At 45.8% G+C, this 18,476-nt stretch overlaps 1 protein-coding gene across 12 annotated transcripts in view; it reads right to left on the reverse strand.

Moving 5' to 3' along the window:
* ADGRB1 (adhesion G protein-coupled receptor B1) overlaps positions 1 to 18,476 on the reverse strand; it is a 366,154-nt gene that overhangs the window by 80,633 nt on the left and 267,045 nt on the right. The window lies entirely within an intron of this gene.

Genomic DNA, 18,476 nt, shown 5'->3' on the forward strand with positions numbered 1-18,476 from the left:
AGAGACTCCAGGGGAAATCTTGCAGGATTTCCAGCCCAAAGAGTTTGGGATAAACTTTTCAAGAAGCGTCCAAACCTTTGGACGCTCAACCTAAATGAGATTCTGGATCTGGGGTCTGATTCAAAGGCCACTGCAGTCAATGGGAGCCTTTCCATTAACTTCAACAGGCTTCAGCTCAGGCCCTTTGAGAAATTCACCCATCATTATACACTGCAGTTTGTTTTAACAGGTGTTTCTTTCATAATTTAGATCTCTCTAGCACCTAGCCCCTAGCTCTAGTCACCTCTTACTCATCAAAAACACATAATGATACCCTCGTAAGTATCAAAATCAGCAATGCAATATCTCAGTGTCCCAACTAAACAAGTATCCAATTACCAGTAATCACATTGCAGTGAAAAGAAACCTAAAAAAACTAAAAAACAACCCGTCCTATAGTTCCAACCAACGTGACGTCTACATCAGTCACCAGCTGGAACTCCCTTCTTCCTGAAATGCCTGTCAGAAAAGATGGGCTTTGCCACATGCTCTAAGGTTAACAAATCAATCTCTGGCTGACCAACATGTGGGGAAGTGAATTCCAGAGTCTAAGGGCCTCATCAAGAATGCCCTGCTTCCAGCTCCTTATTATTATTACTCATTTGTTACTACCAAAGCGCCAAGGAGCCTCAACCAGGGACCAGGACCTCATTGTGCTAGGCACTGTACAAAAACACAGAACAAGAACAGCAACAAAAAAAATGATCTCTGACCCAAAGAGCTTACAATCTAAGGCTACGTCTACACTTATAGCAGTGCGCAGAATACAGGTGCCATACATGTAGCTATGCGCCGCAGTGAAAGGCAGCCTGCATCCTCACTTTTCACTGCGGTGTGTATCTACAAGCACAGAGAAAGGCTCTGGCCCAGCACCCTTCCCCACTGCTGGAGCCTTCCACTACAGTGGGGAAAGGCTCTGGTAGTGGCCAGACATGGGATGCAACTGCTAAAACTAGGAGTGTAGAAGTCGCACTGCTTGGGTATCTAGAAAGCCATGTATGGTATAAACCCTGGGGCTTTAGGCGAGGAAGGAATTCTGCGCTACTTTATTCACCTAAGCCAGTGGTTCCCAACCTTTAACAGCCTTTAACATTTTATTTCACAAAAATATCAAATCTTGCGATCCCCCTCCTAAAAATGAATATTTCCAGGGATTTTCTCCCTTACCTGACCATAAATTATAGAAGCAGTGATCTTGGAAATAATTTGTTTTTTTAATGACATGCTTATTACACACTATTTATCATTACATTATTAATTTTATGACATTATGAAAATGGCAACACTCTTCCAAGATTTCACTTCTGCAGCTCAGATCACTTCAATTAAGCCTCCTACATGTTTCATCAAGGAGTACCAGACGTGAAACCTCATGAAGGTATTTAAGAAGTCAACTCAAATAAAGAGTTCCTCCCACAAGCATTCGGGTCTTGAGCAGTCCAGGCAAACAATGCACAATTACAACAAAGCTTAATTTTTTTCTGCCAGAAAATCATGGTCACGGGGCTTGGGGGTTGGGGTCCCTAGGGACGGCTCTGTCCGCCATTACAGAATTTTTTTCTGAGAACCCCCTGATACATTTCATGAACCCCCAAGAGTTCACAAACCCCAGGCTGGGAAGCACTGGCCTAAGCCATGCCCAGCGTCTACACCGCTATTTATACCTGTGCTAGCTGGTCATGCAGTGTCTGCACTCTACCCACAGCTGTAAGTGTAAATGTACCCTGAGTATAAGGCAAGTTTAAGGCAAGAGACCACAGAAGGACAGAGATGGGGCAGTACGACCAATGAAATCATATAGGTCAGCATGATAGGCTGTGGTCTCTGCACACCAGCAGCCTCACTGTGCCTCACAGCAAAGGAGAGTTGTGAGGAGGACAATGAGGTGGCTTTGCAGATGTCCACAGTGAGCTCCTCCCAAGCGTGAGAGGCAGCATGGGATACAGCATGAAGGGGCTTGTTTGAAAACATAAGTGGGAGATGGCCTGGAAAGTGAAACCAAGCTCCAGCTCTTTTCAGTGTCGTCCAGGAATCTCCTAATTCTAGTACCACCATCACCCACAACTGTGGCAGTATGGTATCCGCCCAGAGCTTGGCCATTTCTAGTTAGAAATGACTTGAGTGATGGGGCTTCCACTGCTCCTCCCTGGGAGACCAGGCTGCAGTCTGACAGATCTCACCATCCGGAAATATTTACTGGCCTGAATTCAACCTGGCTTTTGCTCAGTTTCATCCCATTACTTCTGCTGCCGATCCAAAGCCCACTGAAATGAGAATGAATCTTCCCATTAACTTCAGCGGGGATTTAGCTCAGACCATTGCACTCCCTGGGGCCATCCTGGAGAATTCCGCTCCCTCCCTGGGTGTTTACACCCTTCAGCACCCAGGCTTTGTGTACCACGCTCTACAAAAACAAATCTGGGAAGGGCACTTCTTTTGATAACAATATGAAGCCTTCCCTCCAGAGAGGAAGGGTGGTCCAGTGGTTAGGCCATTGCCTTGTGCCTCGTGAAAGCAGTGTCCAATTTACTGGTCTGCCACAGATTTTCTGCGTGCCCTTGGGCAAGTAACTTGGTCTCTCTGTACCTCACTTCCTCATCTGTCAAAGAGGGACAATAGCCCTGCCCTGAAACGCTGTGAGGATAAGCACATTAAAGAGTGTGAGGAGCTCATGTACTATTGTAATAGGCACCATATTATTACCTTAGATAAATGTCCTCCTGGCCTGCTCTCTGACTACCCCCTGCAACATTCTCTGTCAGAGCGGCACCCCCTGGCTGCTACGCAAACAGAGTAATTGGTGGCCAGGGATTCGCAGAAAGTGCAACATGATATTTAACCAGTCTCATTGAAGTGAATCTTCATGTGGCCAGGAGAAAAGAGAAGCCTAGGAAGCTGTACTAAAAACAATCCTCCCCCTCCCAAAATATGCCTCAGAGCTGGCAGTGAACTAATGCAATGTTTGTATTTTACATTAAGTGAGGGAGAGTGTTTGATTATGATCCTGGATTCCTGAGTGAGAGAACCAGACTGAAGGTAATTCACACATGTTCAGGCCTTTGTAAACCGGGACATTCCCTCAAGGTGAACTCATACTTGACTTACTGGCTCTTGCGGGGAAGTGACAGCTTGGCAGGTTGGCCTGCATCCTTGCATGGCTTAGAAGGAATTAGGTCTAAGAGCTGAATCTGCATCCTGATTTCCATCAGCCAGTCCCAGTTTTGACATGTCTCTCCCATGTCCATAAAACTTGGGCTTGCAGTACGACAAAGTTGTACAGTTCAGGTGAGGATAGGAGCCTCAAACCAAAGAAACCCCTTCCTAGGGGTACGTCTACACGGAAGCTGTATGCATGATTTCTAGCTCGGGTGGATGTACACGTGCACCTGCACTAGCTTTGATCTAACTAGCGTGCCACAAATAGGTACATACTCAGGTGACCTGAGCCGCCACACCTACCATCGCAGCTACACTGATATTTTTCAGTCAAAACCAGCACACATTTGTCTACCAGAGCTGGAAATTACACCTCCCAGCTGTATCCCTAAAGTCCTCCCTTGCCAAAACAAAACTCTGTCAAAACTCCACTCCAACACTACCAAATCTCCGTGTACAAAAGACAAAACTTTACCCCTGAAATTGACAAATCCCCCATCCACATGAAACAATGCTTCTAATTTCACCTCCTAAAACCTTTGGCCACCAGTCCACATTCTCATACCACGTCTCCCCCTGTGGAATGAGTTCCATAAACCGAGGGGTCTGTTGTAGCACTAGATGAATGATTTCATTTCTTTCATCCAAAGGCTCCCAAAGCACTTTACAGCTATTGTACCCAACCACAGCACCACAGAAAAGCAGCCACCACTAGGGTGGAAGGGAATAGGATGAGGAGAAATTTTGGCCAAGGATACTGTGGGGAACATCTACTACTACAAAAAGTGCCAGGGGTTGGCTTGTTTCCACACCATGCCAACAGGACCCTTCCCCCCATTTGAAAAAAAACAAAAACAAAACACATTTTATTAAAGCAAAGTTAAAATAGAAGGTTAACTTACTATGTCGTACATTGCTTATTACTTATTCAGGATCAGGTTAATAATCAAAGAACCTGGCTAAAAATTCTGGCTTGATGACAGCGGGAGCCCTCCTTCTCTGAGTATGCTAAAAAGGATAAGCAAATTTCTAAATAACTCTCCTCTTTCTGGTGTTTCTCTTATGTACGTTCTTGGTGTCAAAGTTTTTCCATCACTAGGACAGTCCTTATTTTCCTATACCACAATTCCATAGGAGAAGTCACACTTTTCCAATAACGTGCAATACAAAGTCTTGCTGATAACAATAAAAAAGAAAGTGAAGTGGGTTTTTTACCCACGAAAACTTATGCTCAAATAAATCTGTTCGTCTTTAAGGTGCCACCGGACTCCTCATTGTTTTTGTGGATACAGACTAACACAGCTACCCCTCTGATAATAAAAAAGAAAGTAATTTGTCATTCTGTTTAAATCAGAAATATTTTACTGAAGCATTATATAAGCAGGCAAAGGCTTTTTAGGATGTTGGCATTCTGTAGTAAGATTAAACCTTTTAATAATTTACTCCCCAAACTGTCTATTTCCTGGACACACCACACATTTCCCTGCAACCACTCCAATGAAGTGCTTCCTACTAGCAAAAATATGATGGATTTTAACTGCAGTCAAATGCCATCTAGATAGTAATTAATTAAAAAATTATTTATTAGCTATACAAATTGAAGATGTAGATCTCCCACATAAAGATCCACTCATCCAGATGAATTTCTTCATCCAAATCTTTCTTCTATCTTTTCATCTGGGTTGTTTTCTTATCAACATCTTTTTCAATCAAAATTGTATGTATCTTTGAAATTAAACCTTTTTATTCCAGCTTGCTCCTGGGTCAACCCCTCAAACATGGTTAAAGGTCTAGACAGAGCCATCTTGTATCCGGATTTCACAATACAGTGTTTGATACTTAAATATTGAAAATACGGGATCTTTACATTATTTGCATTATTACATAGTTCTTGGTATGACTTCAAATCAGGACCCAAGAACAGCTGTCCAAGTTGAGTAATCTCAGTTCTTGCCCACAAGGAATAGTCACTTTGATATTTCTAGGGATACAGTCCTGATTATTAATGAAAGTCGCTAAAGGAGAGGGCCTTGGTGACAGGGACGTAAAAAAATTGGTTAAAGCTGTGAAGGTGGTCTGGATGAATGGGTGATCTTTTGTTTTATTTTTTGTGACCTAAATTTCTTTCTAACCCACACATTACTATAAATAGCTATACTTAGGCTCGTCTTGTTTGAGGTTTACCCAGTGTTTGCATGGTCTTTTGTTAACCCATTTGATCAGTGACCTGGAAAAACAAACATAAATCATCACTCATAAAGTTTGCAGATGATGCAAACATTGAGGGAGTGGTAAAAATGAAGAAGACAGGTCACTGATTCAGAGTGATTTAGATGGCTTGTAAACTGATGCAAGCAAATAATATGCATTTTAATATAGCTAACTGTAAATATATACATCTTGGGACAAAGAAGGTATGCTATAAATGGGAGACTCTATTCTAGGAAGGAGTGACTCTGAAAAAGACTTGGGGGTCATGGTAGATAAAACATGAACTTCCAGTGTGACACTATGACCAAAAGGGCTAATGTGATCCCGGTATGCATAAACAGGGGACTTTTGAGTAGGAGTGAAGAGGTTATTTTAATAGGCAGCTGGTTTAAAACAAACAAAAGGAATTATTTCTTCACACAATGCCCAGTCAACCTGTGGAACTCTTTGCCAGAGGATGTCATGAAGGCCAAGACTATAACAGGGTTCAAAAAAGCACTAGGTAAGTTCATGGAGGATAGGTCCATAAATGGCTATTAGCCAGGATGGGCAGGGATGCAAAACCATACTCAGAAGCGTCCTTAGCCTCTGTTTGTAGAAGCTGGGAATGGATGACAGAGGATGGATCACTTGATGATTACCTGTTTTGTTCATTCTCTCTGAAGCACCTGGCGTTGGCCACTGTCGGAAGACAGGATACTGGGCTAGGTGGACCGTTGATCTGACCCAGTATGGCCGTTCTTATGTTCTCTGTATTTGGCACTGGTACAACCATTGCTGGAATACTATGTCCAGTTCTGGTGCCCACAACTCAAGAAAGATGTTGATAAATTGGAGAGGGTTCAGAGAAGAGCCATGAGAATGATTAAAGGATTAGAAAACCCACCTTATAGTGATAGACTCAGAGAGCTCAATCTATTTATCTTAACAAACAGAAGGTTAAGAGGTGACTGAATTACCATCCATAAATACCTACATGGGGAGCAGATATTTGATAATGAGCTCTTCGCTCTAGCAGAGAGAGGTCTAGCATGGTCCAATGGCTGGAAGTTGAAGCTAGACAATTTCAGACTGGAAATAAGGTGTAACATTTTAACTGTAAGAATAATTAACCATTGCAACAACTTACCAAGGGTGGTGGTAGATTCTCCATCACCGACAATTTTAAAATCAAGATTGGCTGTTTTTCTAAAAGACCTGCTCTAGGAATTGTTCTGTGGGAGTTCTATGGCCTGTGTTATGCAGCAGGTCAGACCAGATGATCACAATGGTCCCTTCTGGCCTTGGGATCTATGAATCTATCACATATTTTAATTCTGATGTGTAATAATAATAAGCCAAATCAGGGAAAGCTATTCCACTTTAAAACAAATTAAGATAAATCTGAAATTTTAGCAATTAATATTCCCAAATGGGTCAAAATATATACAATTTAAATGAGTAATGGAATATGTAAAATATTAAGGAATAAATATTATGGAGAAATATAAAAAAATCCTTTAAAGGCAAATTTACCTTCCATTGTGGAATAAAATCATAAAAGAGGAATAGAACAAATATGAAATTTCTTGGCTAGGTAGGGTAGCCTTGGTCAGGACCTCATCTGCGAGGACTGAGCTGAAAGACCCTAACTGAGAAAATAGCATACAACTCATTCCCTAACCCTGAAGAGATTTAACCCGGTGCTCTTAGGGTTGAAGAATGTTTGCACAATTTGGGAAGGTGGTTCAGAATGAAAGGTCTGATCCTGGAAGTCCCACTGACTTCAATGGTAGTAGTAAGGCCCAGATCCTGAAAGAAATTATGCACCTAACTCCCAGAGAAATCTATCGATACTTTCGAGGATCTGGGCACAAGTGACATCCCTAGGAACGGAAAGTCTCACAGGGTCAGTCCCAGTCAGCTCAGGATTCTGTTTTGTTTCTCTGTTTACGAGGTTGGGTTTTTTTTCCTTTCCCTTTTTCTCTTTAGCAAGAGAGACAGCCTTTGTTTTATTCCCTCTGACTAATTAAAGCCCCCGACAGACAGCGATCAACTGCTGTAGGATCTCAGCCTCGCCAGGAAAATTTCCTCGGAGGAGGGGAAAAAAAGAGTTGGATTATTAAAAAAAAAAAAGAAGAAGAAGAAGAAGGCGGCACTCTATCATGATAAATCAAAGAGACAGGCCGGCCCGCACCTGGGGAGATGCTCATCTGGACACTTATCAGGCAAGCACTACAACTGGGAAGGAAAGGAGCCACTTCCAGATGTGCAGTCCAGGGACACTGGGTCTCCATCACGTTGAGAGCCACCAGGGTCTGGAGGAGATTGTCTAAAACTGCAGACATTCTGTCCTGTCCCAACCCCACCCACCCTGCTGGGTGCCATGTGGAAGCCCTCTTTGGCGCACTGAAATCCAGAAGGGACAATGCCATAGGACCATAGGAGAGGAGACACTCTTGCCATAGCGAAAGGGTACAATAGGTCAGTCTCAACTCCAATTCCCGCAATTCTGTCACAGAGCAAGGACAAGGAATGGAAGGATTTGCAATCCGCGACATCAACTAGGGTGGAATAATGAATGCTCCTGCCTGGGGCTGTTTGCTCTCCTTGCTACCTAATCTCTCTGCCTGGCAGGGAAGATGGATGCTCTTCCTTTTTTCTTAGACATCTTTTTTTCCTTCTTTGCTTTCTGTCTCTCCTGATTACCATCCCGTTTTCTCTTTTCCTTCTTCCTCTCCCTAGCCACTTCTCTCCGTTTTCTTTCTTTCCTCCCCATTTTGGCCCCTTTTGCCTTCTATTTCACAGCCGTCTTTCCAGATCCTGTTTTTTTTTCTTTCTTACCCTAGTCCTCCTCTCTTATTTTCCTCTCTTCAGCCCTCCTCTCCGTTCACTTTCTCTCTCCACATTTCCTTCCTTCCTTCTCTTTTTTCCAGTAACACTGTGAAATGTGACTCTGTTAAGGCAGCAGCATTATCCTTGCTCCATTTCTCTGCTCGTGCCCCTGCATCAAGATAGCTCCATTTAGAACTAAGTCAAAGGATGATATTTCTCAATGCTGCACATGTTGTTCTTTCTGCCTCTCACATCCTCAGTGGTGATCAGGGCTGAGCAAACTGTTTATTTGACATAATCACCCTAACAATGTAACTCAGGCATTTTGACTGTTTCTTTTGTTCCCAAATTATTTGCAAACACACTTTTGATTTTTAAAAAAATATGTTTGGAATTCAAAATGGTCTCATGGATATTTTATGGGTCTGATATCAATAAGAATCTTTCCATTAACCTGAATGGGCTTCTGATCAAACCTCAGGCGAATATATGTCACCCCAGGGATTGTTCATCAACCATTTGCTACTATGCCTTCAACTGGTCAGCATTCATGGCTTGCAAGTGGTCGCCTAAGTCACATGGTATTGTTTCTGTTCCCTGGTTGAACAACTGAAACTTTACAAAGAGGAGGAGGGACACCAAAGAGTTTCTAAGATGGCCACAAAAATGTTTCCAGTGCACACCTTTGCACAAACGTATATTTGCACCAGTACTCAGAAGAGTGAACATTTGCATGAATGAAACAACGAACCAACCAACCAGACAAAATGTGCAGAAATGTTTGCAGAAAATGATCAAAATGAGTAGAATGCCAATGAACTGAATGTGCTGTTTCCATCTGGCTGACTATCCTCAAATAGATTTTGGCAGCATTCACTCAGGTCTACCAGTATAAAGATCCTGAGTCTAATTCTCATTTACGCTAAGGCCTCTTCATGCCATTCTGACAGTGTAAAGATGACTTTAAAAGGCGTGCAAATATAATTTCCTCTCATTTTAAGCCTCCTTTTATTAATTATTATTATTTTGTGCATTGCAGTAGTTCCCAGCAGTCCCAGCCATGGACCTAGACCATACCGCGCTAGGTGCTGTACAAACACAGAACAGCTAGTCCCAATGAACTTACGGCCCAAGTTATGCTGCTGGAGCGATTTATACTCACTTTAAGGCCCCTTTGCACTTCCAGAGCAGGGCACAGGTGCCCTGTGACAGCACCTTAGCCAGCAATTCTGCTGCAGCTCCAAGGGCTCTGCAGAGCTAATGGGAGATGAACACTGAGGCTTGCCAGCAGAGAGAGCAGATGGGCCTCACACGCACCCAGGGAGCAGAGCGGTTGAATAAGCAGGCGCTGTTCTTACCCAGTCACTTTTCTGAGCATCCCTCAGTGTTCAATGTAATTTGCACTGATGCCTAGTCGTCCCGTCACAATTCGTTGGGCCAGTAGCTAGGGACAGTGGTGACACTCCAGGCACAGATGGTGCTTCCCATGGGAAGGCTCGGCTTTCACCTCTTGGAAGAGTAACTCCTGGCATGTACTAATATCGTGGACCTGCTGCTGCCAAACATACACTTCAGCCTGCTCTGCTGCAGAGAGAAAGGCCAGGCACACGCTGACACACACGCTTGATCACGCGGGGTGGGGGGGTGGGGGGGAGCAGGACCTGGGTAAGGGGTGGGTCCCATGTCACTGAAGTCAGCAGGAGTTTTGCCACTGACTTCAGTGAGAGCAGGCAGAGGCTACAATCAAAGCGAAGGGAGCGTGTCAGGTTAGACTCTTAAGGGCCAGCATTGCCGGGGAGCCATAGGCTGCCAGGGGGGTGAACTCTGCAGTTTTCTAAGCAGCACCCCCTCACAGGGAAAGGTTTGGGCACAGGGACCCCAAACTGCCCCTCTTATACAATGCCAGTATAGACAATTTCTTCTCTTTAGCTCTTTCTCCCCCACTTTCCCCCACTCCCCCTTATGTTGCTCCAGCAAAATAACTGTAAGAGGGGAAAGGACCAGGGGCTTCCAAGAGGCATAAATAAAGTGTGTAATGCTCATTCAGGGGAGAGCAATGAGCTGCCCCTTTGGAGCAGGCAGGACCCCGGGGAGGGACTGTCATTCAGTGTGGTTTCTCTATGTTACAGTGCCTCCCGTATCAATTCCTGGGCTTAATTAGCATCACTTTGTTCAGGGCGGGGCCCAAACCTACACTCGACTCCAAAGCTTCTGGCCATAATAGCACTTCCCATTCTTTGTGATGTGCTTTGGGATCTCCGCATGAGAAGCGGTAAGTTAAGTTTTTCATTTCTTCCCCGCCTCTCTCTCTTTCTCGCCTCCCCGCATCAGACCAGGGCCTTCCTCAGCTCTGCTTGTATCCCTTCAGCAAGACAGATTCAAAGAACCATTACATCCTTTTGTTTCCTTCATGTGGTAACAAGCATCTTATTTAAAAACTGATAGAGAGCTTATTGGAAACGTATTCTTGGAATTTAGGGCCCCTTTTATACAATTTGGCCAGTCTAACAGGCAATTCCACATAATTATAGCAAGTAAAAATCACCCAGAGAGACATCTTAATGTGCTACTATTTATTAACAATTGCTAATTCTTCACTCTGTATAGAGCTCGCTCCCCAGATACCACATGGCAATTTGTGTTTAGTAAACAGCTCTGACAGTGCTCTCAATGCTGACGAGTGATCACACCGTGGATTATTAATAAACAGCGTCAAGAAAGCTTCTTTCAGTCTAGTAGAGAACCACAGAAATTAAAGGAAAGAAAAGACTGATTCACTCACCTAGTCTCTCTCCCTAGCAAAGGCGAGACATTGTCGTTCGGTATATTCTCCAGAGCTTTGTTGACTTCACTCACAGATTACCAAAGGGATGAGGCTTCCACTACTTCCCTTTGAAGATAATTCTACATTCTTAAGGCCTGAACTTGCTCCTAACAGCCCCCAACTTGAAAAGGAGCAGGATTGGACCTATATAGGCCTGTTTTCTCGCTACCCAGCTAAACGGCCTGGAGGTTACAGTAAGTGATTGTTGGTGATAAATCCTGAGGCCTATCCCCGGCTGCTCTTCCACTGACCTGCTTGGCTAAGTCATTTAAGGCAGCCTTTTCAATGGCCGCTTTTGAATGGCCCAACTTCAGGCAGTCAAATCTGAAAAGGTTGGACTTCACCCATGAGCCGCACTGAGTGTGAGACCGACACCCGCGGATGCCTGCTTCCGCCTTCCCGCTGAGGCCGCGACTGCTTGTGTTTCAAGAAGTGACAGAAGTGGCAACTCTGGCTCGCATATAACCGGCTGCGGAGTCCCTGCCCCCCCGGAACGGCTGCTCTGATATCACACTGCCATTTGCCGCACCATGCATGAGAGCAGCACGAGGGAAGGCCCACTTCTGCTGTTGGAAAAATCACAGGACTGGGCTAATCTCGCAATTTCCGAGCAGTCCATGAAACCACGATTTTTCACAGGGCCCTACTTAGGACAAAGAGCTATTATTATGTGCTCCACCCTTGCACAACATTAAAGTGTGGAGGGCGCTCAGGTGGCCTGGAGGAGGAGTGAGGGGCCCAGCTATCTTTTGAATCTTGGCTCCTTGCCTGAGACAGAAGAGTAGCTCCCTGCCAGCCCTTCCCTTCCAACATAGTGTAAATTCCCAAGGGGAAGGAGGGCCTCAGCTATTCCCTCAGAGGAAAGCTGGTAATGATGAGGACAATCCATCAGTACAGTCTCCAGTCCCTTCCATGACTGCTGTGTCCAGGCAGGGACTTAGGGAAACCCTGTGTGGTGATGGTAGGAAGCATCTGTTCTGAGAGAGGAGGATCGGGTTACAGGGTCTATCTGAGACCAGCAGCCTCATTAAAGGATCCCATTTCTATTCATTACAGCCCAGTCACGTCTCCTCTCTGCACTGTCCAACTGATGATCAAGAAACGCAAATCCTGCCGATCCTGTGCTTATATTAGCCCCCACAGACCTGATGTTGCACCCTCAACTCCCATCAACTTTGCGGCAGGAGCATCTAGCACCTGGCAGGATTGGGCCCTGCTGGAAGCAGTCATGCAACCGCCATCCAACTACAAAATGAGGCCATGGCAGACTGGGAAAGGGAAAGGAAATCCAGATTGTGTTTATCCTGATCTGAGCGGCGTCCTGGGTGGGCGCCAGCCGACAGCACTCCACCAAATAATTCCAAAATAACATGCTGTTTGTTTTTCTCTTTAAATGTCGTGTTGGTGAAAGACACCAGATTGACAGCCCTTGGGAGGGGAGGCCTCTCCCCACAGAATGGGCAGTGCAAGCTTCCCCCAACTCACCCCACTGGGAGTTACCCCTGACCTCGCCGAGGGACCAGCCTGCAGGGAGCTCAGCATCCATGACTCACTCAAGCCTTGGCTTCTCTAGGAGGATGCCAGCCAGGGGCCAACGTGGCAGTAGTTTTAGGACATTGAACCATTTCTGTTGACCTCACCTACTTCCAGACCTTAGGCCTGCTCAGTGAGTAGATGAGCAAGGTGGGGAAGGTTCCTTGTGCCTTAGGAGAGGACAATTCTGAGTTCATACAAAGCACCAACCCTGTTCCCTTTATTCACTTGTACAAAGGTGGCACAAGCCACACTGGAAATGACACTCAACGTAACCCAGTAGGACTTTCACTGTCAAGACCTCCATGGCCCCATCGGTGGCTCTTCAACAAAGGGCGCTAATTAGTGCCAGTGACTATGACGATTCTTCTCTACTAGGAATCAGGCAGAGACCATGAGTTCAGTGAAGAGCTGTGGCTGGTAATGGCTTTTGGTGATTTCTGACCTGAACTGGATTTGAACCAGTGACACTTAGAACAACTCTGTATCCCATCACCAGTCCTGTGAGACTTCACCTCCCGCATTGGCTGATACTTGCCCTGCAACTGTCAGCCACAGAACAGATCTGATCTGCTGAGCATCACAGGTGACATCTTCATCTAGTAGCCCTCTGAGGTGCCCATATGATCAAACCCATCTTCGTCCTCTCAGTCAGTACGATACACAGAAATGTGCCAGCACGGCACATTAGCAGGGAGTCACGTTGCTCAACCACTCCCTTTCCCCAGGGAACATTTAACTTCACATACCACTCAAAGCACAAGGCCCTAGTCTGGATTCTCATCTCACTAACGCAGGGGTAACCACCACCACCACAGTTAATGGTGTAAAGGAAGTGTACGTCAGATCAGGATCAGCCTCAATGGTTTATAGATTCATCGATTCCAAGGTTACAAGGGGCCGCTGTGATCATCTAACCTGACCTCCCGTGTAACGCAGGGCATGAAACTTCCCTGAAACAACTGCTGTTTGAACTACAGCAGCTATTTTAGGAAAAAAACATCCAAACCTGATTTAGAAATTTCTAGGGATGGAGAATCCACCAGGAATCTTGCTTAGTTGTTTCAATGGTAATAACCTCTCTGTAAAAAAAATTCACTTTATTTCCCGTCTGAGGTAATCTATCTTCAGCTTCCAGTCATTGGATCTTTAATATTTCTTCTCTTTTAGGCCTTCTCTTTACCGCCTGTTACACTAGCAGGGCTGACACTGCTAAAATGCTTCGCAGAGGGAGCTAATGAATGCTGTGCAGCCTCCTTTTGCTTTTTATTAACTTACTTGTCGTTTGCCAGATTGTTCCTGGTTCACAGGCTGGCCGCATGTAACTAACCGTGAGTATTCAACACACATTTAAAATGTTAACCCTGTTGGTTACTTTTGATTGGGAAGGTAACACACATGATATCATTTCTGCTCGCTGACTGGATAAGCATAACTCCTAGCATCAGTTTGTGGGCTAAAATATGCAAGTTTGAAATCTGCTTTCCATTTGCTTTCTATTCATATTCCTCAATTTGGCTAAACATTTGCCATTTCTGCCAATAACCTCATCCACCAGGCTATTCACGGAAAGCAAAAGTATTAAAGGGCACAAGCACGGCTGAAGCTAATTCATTTTGTTTTAAGTGAGCAGGTATTTGCCGGGGGGGGGAATGATTTATTCTCCTGGCCCAAATACTTCTCATTCAGGGCCAACACATACCATTATGGAGGGGGAAAGAGGACTCAGGAAAGAGGACTCAAAAAGCTTAGTTGGGTGCCCTGACATAAGCTCTTCCTGGAACTCAGATACCACAGAGACGGGTGCTGTATTAGATAGATAGATAGATAGATAGATAGATAGATAGATGCTGTAAATGAATGGATGGATAGATAGGTAGGAAGATTGTTTGGCTAGTTTCTGTGCCAGGGCCTCCTAGAACAAAGATCCCAGAGAAAAGCAAATTTCAATCCCACGGGGCCTACGCCTCCTTCACTGCTCTGTGTAAACCACTGGTAACATGGCTATATTAAGAGCCAGGGGGCTGGTGGCCATGCCTGTGCCATACCCGCTTCCTTCCCAGGCAGCCGTAGGTGTGGAGCGGTGGTAACGTTGCTCTGGCAGCACTAACGTCCACGGCCAGCTAATGGCTACTTCTGAGCACCAATCTCCCCCATGCTCGAGGTACAACCCCCGAGCCTACAGGGTACCAACTCCCCAGGGATCATGCGGAGGGGCTTCAGAAGGCTCCCAGGGAGGGCTGGAGCACCTCAGAGAGACGCTGCTCACCCCTCCTGCAGTGTTCCATACATTTCTGCCTGCCGCCCAGGAACAGAGCCACACCTTCTACCCATCTCTGATGGTTGTTTTCCAGGTGGGAACTAATGGGCAAGGTGGGGGAAGGGGGTGTCCTGGTCAGAATCCCCCTCCCCCCCCAGTAGACAAGGCTCCCATGTGGTGAGCTATGACTGGTTACATGGCAGCTCCCCCATTTGCTAGCCAAGCATCCCTTCCTGGTGATAAGCCCCCTCCCGCCCCCATTCAAACTGGAATGGAGTGTGATCCCTCCCGAACACCTGGAGATACAGCAACCCACCTTAATTACACCAGAAACACTGCATGAAACAGGTGGTAGACAACCGGCCCATCCAACCCTGGGCGTGAGTGGACATCAGGCCACTGGCTTCAATGGGGTCATCCCCGCTTACACCGGAGAGTGAATTTGGCTCAGTATTGCTCATGCTGAAGCGATGAATTCCACAAAGCTCCATGCACTGGGTCAAATTCTTGCCCCATAGATCCCGTCAGATGAAGAGTGACGGGGTGACACAGCATCTGCCTGCAGAGGAGCCACTGACAGCACCGCGAGGGACTCACAGGGGATGGCTCAGCGGCAGGGCAGGGGAGATGCTGTGCTGTAGTTCACACTCCCTCCCGCCCCCCAAGTCTCACATTGTGAGTGTAGGATTTAAGTGAACCCAAAATGCCAGGTTTTGAGTCAAAGCCAGAAACAACTATCAAGCCATCCACCAGACTAGAAACAATAACCCCTAGCTTGTATAGTGCTTTTCTTCATAGATCTCAAAGTAAACTGAGGCGCAGAGAGGGGAAATGACTTGCCCCAGGTCAGGAGCAGAGCAAGGAAAAGAACCAGATCTCTTGTATCCCTGTTTAATGCACTATCCACTAGGATACACTGCCCCCTTCCCCCAGCAGTTATGGAGCTGGGATAACTGCTTATTACACTGTTCATTACCCTTTCACTGCTACATTGTGCTTCCTTTGTCTGCTTGTACCCACCTGTTGACACTTAGACTGTAAGCACTCTGTGTCAGGGACTGTTCTTTAGTTAAAGGCATGTATAGCACCATTCACAACGGGGTGCCAAACCCTGATTACTGCCTCTGGGCACAACAACAACATCCATCCCTGGCACCTGGAATTCAGTCTAGGTTCTCTCCAAACTCAGCTCATGCTTATCCGACTTTCTCCCCAAACTCAACCCAGCTTCTCTGCAAATTCAAGCCAGACTCGTGTCAAACTCAGCTCAGGGTCATCCCAGATTCACCCTCAATTGGACCCAAATTCAACCCAGTGTCACAGAACAACTCACAAAACTTCCAAAAGTCTGCCAAGACCCAAGTCTGTAATTAATCCCACATCTCAGGTTTGTGCAGCTCCAGTCCTTTGGCTCTCAGAGACCCAGACCTTCAGCTGCTGTGTATCTATCGGCATAGCTCCATCAGAAGCCACTGTAACTTATTCCTCTCTGCAGTGCTTTAGGGACAGCAGCGGCCTATAAAGCTCTGTTGAAAACCAGTTTCAATCCAGTTTCTATTTCAAAAGTATCTAAGAGAAAGTTGGCCATTAAAAAAGATAAATACATTTCAGATTGCCTGCTTCCAGGTAAATAAAAGAACTGCTGAAACAATAGGCAAGCACATTCCACAAAGGCTGAGACCACAAAATAACCCTATGCTCCTTCCAGCCAGGTCCTCAAAGTACTGAGAGGACTGCGCAGAAGGGCTAATCATGCAGACGACCTTCATCTAAACATCTACAAAATTAACATGTAATAGAGAAATAAGCCCAAGAAGCTTCCCCGTACCACTTAGATTGGATCTGGAGATCCAATACAGAAAGACCCCATAGTATTAGAATTCAGTCCCCTATTAATGGGATGGAAGGGAAATACAATGTTGATCCATTAAGGTGCCCCCTCGTTGCTGCTACCCAGATTCTCGGGACAGGAGCTACCATTAAGCTATGTTCCGCCACTTCTACAATTGGGGAGGAGGGGCACCCAGGTTCCACCGCTACCACATGCTGGCTAGTATGGCCATGCCAGAGTGCTAGGAACAGACTTGGTGCAGGATACATGCCCCACCAAGCAAGAGGAAACCACAGACAGATTGTAACTCAGAAACCCAGCCTGCAACAGTGCATGACTGCCCCTTACTCAGGGGAAAGGCAGGCTGGATTGAACACTGCGGCTGCTGCTGTTGTGGAGCAGGGATGGGCAAACCAGCCTTGATAAGAAATTGCAGAAACCGCATTTAAAACTCACACCAACACCAAGCTGAATCTCAACACAAAACCCTTCTGAGACAAGAAAAAGTTCAGCCAGCTGCCCCTTTCCTTGTCTTATTTTTGCCTCTCCATATCCAGGTTCTGGCTCCAGCAGCAGGGGCAATGCAATCCCAGAAACAGGATCTCTTACCAGAAAGTCCCAGGAAATCTCATGAGATTTCCAGCCCAAAGACTTAATTACAGAAATCCTGAGAGGCTCAGAGCCCCCTCTCCTTAGAATCACAGGGTCAGACCCCAGATTTGCAAATTCAGGAGGTTTGCATAAACTGCTGAATTTGTGGGGGCTAGTCTGAACTGAATTCGAATTCCAAAACTTTCTTGGTGCATCAGTAGCTAGTGCAGGGAGGCTGTCAGCTTAAAAGATGTAGCTTCCTCATGCTACAGGGGAAATAGCACTTAGCTCCTTATAAAGGATTGTCGTACTCAGAGTGCTTCCCAACCACAAATGAATGCATATCATCCACATTTCACAGAGGGGGAAAATGAGGCAGAGAGCCGTCAAATAGGGTTACCCAAAATTGGATTAGGCCCGCACAGTAAGGCAGGCCCGAGGACGAGCTGGGTTTTACAAGTTTCTGAAAGACAAGCATCTTCAGCTCCATAGCATCACCTAGCACCATCTCTGGGCTTTGCTTCAGTGACACCTGAGAGACCAGTCAATCCCCTGTTCCTTTAGGTCTCCCATGAAAGCACTAGAGCAGAGTCTCCCCTACACAGTGAGCATGTCTGAGAGAGCAGCCCGGTGTGGCATGGCCATGGACACAGACATAACGCTAACTCCGAGTGATGGGGAGAGCACGGTGGTTACTTTGGGCCTAAAGGTCCTTGCCCGAAGGGCCAGCAGAAATGAAACACACCGAGTTAATATAATGCAAACACAGACATGCCTTGGGTCTGATCTCCACCATTGTAACGAAATCCTGTAGCCTTTTATTTTATTTAAATGAATTTTGTCATGTGGTATTACACCACCGTGGGTTCAGCTCTGGTGGCTACTGTTTTAAGCTTAACAGAGTCACCTTTGCTACAAGCTTCAGATTTAGAGTCAAGTGTGGATGGTGTTATACTGGCATAAAAGTGTTTACACCAGTGCCTCACAGCTTTCACTATAACACTCTGAAACCAGCAGAACTGCCTCCACCTTCAGGGGCTGCATCGGTTTTTCTACCAATTTAGTTAAATCAGAACAAGACGTGACCTTAGTCTCGCTTATAGTCACCTCCCTTTCACTCAGGCTCACTACTCCTTTCCCACTCCACCTTCAGAAGGAAATCTGCAGTGGGTCTTCATCATCAGCCCATGCCCCAGTATCGGTGGGGGCTGGGGGCT

The sequence above is a fragment of the Chelonia mydas genome, chromosome 2 (genome assembly GCF_015237465.2).
Source record: "Chelonia mydas isolate rCheMyd1 chromosome 2, rCheMyd1.pri.v2, whole genome shotgun sequence".
Classification (NCBI taxonomy): Eukaryota; Metazoa; Chordata; order Testudines; family Cheloniidae; genus Chelonia; species Chelonia mydas.